Here is a 5,163-nt window from a genome sequence, read left to right as displayed (position 1 = left end):
CATGCTTTACAGGGGGAGTGCTGTTATTTGGATGCTAAGCTGTATTTGACCAAATACCTTCCACTTCTTAATAATAGACTTCACTGTGCTTCAAGGCATTGATAAAGACTGAAATGTTTTGTGCATCTTTTTAGATTAGATTAGATTAGATTCAACTTTATTGTCACTGCACATGTAGGTACAAGGCAATGAAATGCAGTTAGCATCTAACCAGAAGTGCAATAAGCAGTAAGTACAGAATAAAGGTTTATAATATGTACAATAACTATACAGGTAAGTATTATGGACATAATTTACAGATATTAAATACTATAAGCACGATATACAGATAGGTGTACTATGAACATACTATATAGATGGGCTATGTTCGTAGCAGTGAATGAAGATGTATCATATCAATCACAAGTGCAGTATGGAGTACCTCAAGGCTCAGTTCTAGGGCCGCTACTCTTCACGCTTTATATGTTACCCTTGGGAGATATCATCAGGAAACATGGTGTTAGCTTTCACTGTTATGCTGATGATACGCAGCTCTATATTTCCTCGCAGCCCGGTGAAACACACCAATTTGAAAAACTAATGGAATGCATAGTCGATATAAAAAATTGGATGACGAGTAATTTCTTACTGCTAAATTCAGAAAAAACAGAGGTGTTAATCATAGGGCCTAAAAACTCTACTTGTAATAACCTAGAACACTGTCTAAGACTTGATGGTTGCTCTGTCAATTCTTCGTCATCAGTTAGGAACCTAGGTGTGCTACTTGATCGCAATCTTTCCTTAGAAAGCCACGTTTCTAGCATTTGTAAAACTGCATTTTTCCATCTCAAAAATATATCTAAATTACGGCCTATGCTCTCAATGTCAAATGCAGAAATGTTAATCCATGCATTTATGACTTCAAGGTTAGACTACTGTAATGCTTTATTGGGTGGTTGTTCTGCACGCTTGGTAAACAAACTACAGCTAGTCCAAAATGCAGCAGCAAGAGTTCTTACTAGAACCAGGAAGTATGACCATATTAGCCCGGTCCTGTCCACACTGCACTGGCTCCCTATCAAACATCGTATAGATTTTAAAATATTGCTTATTACTTATAAAGCCCTGAATGGTTTAGCACCTCAGTATTTGAATGAGCTCCTTTTACATTATACTCCGTTACGTCCGCTACGTTCTCAAAACTCAGGCAATTTGATAATACCTAGAATATCAAAATCAACTGCGGGCGGCAGATCCTTTTCCTATTTGGCGCCTAAACTCTGGAATAACCTACCTAACATTGTTCGGGAGGCAGACACACTCTTGCAGTTTAAATCTAGATTAAAGACCCATCTCTTTAACCTGGCATACACATAACATACTAATATGCTTTTAATATCCAAATCCGTTAAAGGATTTTTAGGCTGCATTAATTAGGTAAACTGGAACCGGAACACTTCACATAACACCGTACTTTCTACATCATTAGAAGAATGGCATCTACGCTAATATTTGTCTGTTTCTCTCTTGTTCCGAGGTCACCGTGGCCACCAGATCCAGTCTGTGTCCAGATCAGAGGGTCACTGCAGTCACCCGGATCCAGTACGTATCCAGACCAGATGGTGGATCAGCACCTAGAAAGGACCTCTACTGCCCTGAAAGACAGCGGAGACCAGGACAACTAGAGCCCCAGATACAGATCCCCTGTAAAGACCTTGTCTCAGAGGAGCACCAGGACAAGACCACAGGAAACAGATGATTCTTCTGCACAATCTGACTTTGCTGCAGCCTGGAATTGAACTACTGGTTTTCGTCTGGTCAGAGGAGAACTGGCCCCCCAACTGAGCCTGGTTTCTCCCAAGGTTTTTTTCTCCATTCTGTCACCGATGGAGTTTCGGTTCCTTGCCGCTGTCGCCTCTGGCTTGCTTAGTTGGGGTCACTTCATCTACAGCGATATCGTTGACTTGATTGCAAATTAAAACAGACACTATTTCAACTGAACAGAGATGACATCAATGAATTCAATGATGAACTGCCTTTAACTATCATTTTGCATTATTGAGACACTGTTTTCCAAATGAATGTTGTTCAGTGCTTTGGCGCAATGTATTTTGTTTAAAGCACTATATAAATAAAGGTGATTGATTGATTGATTGATGTAAAAGTGTATGTACACTATAGGCAGTACACTTTTGACAGTGTCTTGCCACCCAGAGTTGATTGTTTGCTTCAATTGCACTACCAAGGACTGAAATGCTTCAGGAAAGCTATTTTCATGCTGAGCTGATCAAACTGAGGACAGATGATCACAGCTGAAAGTCAAATGTCTTTGTGTGCCATTGAGAAGGTGATTAGATACACCTGATTGAGTTTACACGTCATTTTCGGAAGGGGGTGATACATGTTTCCTCAATGATTTTGTTTATTTATTTATTTTTTCTTACATGTTGGTGTTACATCTTTAAGTTGAATATTGGACTGAGTAAATACAGCTAGATAAAACAAATCTTCTAAACCTACTGTATATATACTGTATATATATTTAAAAATTATAAAACATTTTTTTCAAGCCTAGATTTATTTTGAATGATTTTCAATATCATCCAGGACTTTTGAACCTTTGTATTTATTTTAATATAATAATGAAACCGTTTATTTTACTTCTAGATATAGTGAACATATTTAAGAAGCATTTTAAATGCTTCATACTAACCAGTACACACTCTTTATTCTAGTAGTGCATGAATAAACTGGAAAATGTTGTCTGAGAAATTAATTTGTCATGGCTGTGTCTTGCTCACAGCTTTGAGTCACAGCTCATGCCTAGGTAGGGTAGATCTCTCTTTTTACTGTGGTAAACATTCAGATTTTTCAAATCAACTCTCCTTTATCCATTTTTGCATTAGAAACATCACTAAATTACTATAGCTTACTATTTAGGAAAATCAGAACAATTTAGAAGATCTCCATTGATTCAGTGACAGATTTGTGAGGTGTTTTTTCAGGTCAGGATGTGAATATCTGTTTCAGTAAAACACAAGCACGCTTTGCTAACACAGCGTCTCGCTTTCTCTGTACGCTGAATCTGAAACAGTAAGAGATGATCCACATGCATGTGTTTGCATAGATGTCTGACAATCTAACTTAGTACGAATGTGAGGAACTCTTAGTTCCCTTTCAGTCGGTCACGTTCGACGTTACGAATGGGATCTCGCCCGAGAGCCCAATCACCTTCGAGAGATACAAAACGAGCCAATGGTACACAAAGTACCTTGGTCTGCGGAATTTGCATCGCGAGCTCCGCCCCGCAGAGCGGGTATATAAGGAGCAACGCGAGCAACTCGCATTCAAGCTTTCGCTTCGGAGCCGAGCACATCGCTTGAGTCCTCGGGAGATGAGGGTTCGGCTGCGTTGCCTCCCTCGGGAGTGCCAGCGTTGTCCGAGTCTGATCCCGAGCTGACGGCCGTGCTTTCCCGGGCAGCGGAGAGCATCGGGCTTGAGTGGAATCCTCCGCCCTGTCCTGAGCGCTCGAGGCTGGATGATTGGTTCCTGGGGGCTGCTCGTGCGGATCGCCAGCACCCCCCTCTGGTTCCTTTCTTCCCGGAAGTGCACCAGGAAGTAACTAGTTAATGGAGGGCACCTTTAACTGCCCGAAACCGTTCTGGTTCTTCCTCCGCCTTCACTGCCCTCGATGGCGGGGCGGCCAAGGGGTATGTTGGGATTCCCCCGGTGGAGCGCTCTGTTGCGATGCAACTGTGTCCACAGAGCGCCTCCGCTTGGCGTGGTGGTCCCAAGCTGCCCTCCAAAGCCTGTAAGTTCTCATCCACGCTTGTGGCCAAGGCTTACAGAGCTGCGGGCCAGGCCGCTTCTGCCCTGCATGCCATGGCCTCTCTGCAGGTCTATCAGGCCAAGCTGCTCCGGCAGCTGCACGAGGGCAGTGCTGACCCAGGGGTTTTGCAGGAGGCGCGCACTGCAACCGACCTCGCTCTCCGGGCGACGAAGGTCACTGCGCGCTCCTTGGGTCAGGTGATGTCCACTTTGGTGGTCCAGGAGCGCCACCTATGGCTGAACCTGGCAGACATGAGGGAGTCTGATCGGGCTCAGCTCCTCAACTCCCCGGTCTCCCAGGATGGCCTCTTCGGCGACGCGGTAGAGAGCTTTGCCCAGCAGTTCTCTGCCGCCCAGAAGCAGTCTGAGGCCTTCAGACACATCCTGCCCCGGCGGCCCTCTGCTGCTTCCACCCCGCCGCCGGCGCAACCTCAGCCTGCTCGTCGCCGAGGGCGCCCCCCTGCGGCCAGTGGTACCCATATCTTCACTAAAAGAGCTGTTTCCTCTACCTCCGGGTCCCAAGAGGCCACGAATGACAGCTGGCGACGTGCTTCCTCGCCGCTCTCGTTCCCCTCTCCCCTTGCCAATTTCCATGCAAAGACGGCTCAAGAACGCTTCGCCTTCTCATGCCCTCTTTGCCACTTGGAGTCAGACGAGTGCCCGCACTCCGCCCCCGCTAAGGGACGCTATGCCTCCCATGCCGGGGCTGTCTGCTCCACCACGCTGCCCCACTGTGGGTACGCCTGTAGTCCCCTTGACCCCGCTGGTTCGGTTCCTGGGAGCCTGGCTAGAGCTCCCCAGGCCTTCCCGCTGGCTCATCCGGACGCTCAGGCTCGGCTACGCGATTCAGTTCACCCGGCGTCCCCCCAGGTTTCGGGGTGTCCACGCGACGATGGTGGGCAAAGATGCCCCTGTCATGCGCGCGGAGGTCGCGACCCTGCTGGCAAAGGGCGCGATAGAGCCGGTCCCTCCAGCCGACATGAAGTCCGGCTTTTACAGCCCTTACTTCATAGTACCCAAGAAGACAGGTGGGTTACGGCCAATCCTGGACCTGCGTGCCTTGAACCGAGCTCTACACAGACTCCCGTTCAAGATGCTAACGCCCCAGCGCATTTTCGAATGCATTCGTCCGATGGATTGGTTTGCAGCGATCGACCTGAAGGACGCGTACTTTCATGTCTCCATTCTTCCTCGACACAGACCGTTTCTTCGGTTTGCTTTCGAGGGGCAGGCATATCAGTACAAGGTTCTCCCATTCGGGTTGGCCCTCTCTCCCCGCGTCTTTATGAAGGTTGCGGAGGGGGCCCTGGCTCCTCTCAGGGAACAGGGTGTCCGTATCCTCAACTACCTCGACGA

Source organism: Carassius auratus, chromosome 50 (genome assembly GCF_003368295.1).
Source record: "Carassius auratus strain Wakin chromosome 50, ASM336829v1, whole genome shotgun sequence".
Taxonomy (NCBI): domain Eukaryota; kingdom Metazoa; phylum Chordata; class Actinopteri; order Cypriniformes; family Cyprinidae; genus Carassius; species Carassius auratus.
The sequence above is the reverse complement of the archived record's forward strand: the minus strand, read 5'-3'. Positions refer to the sequence as shown.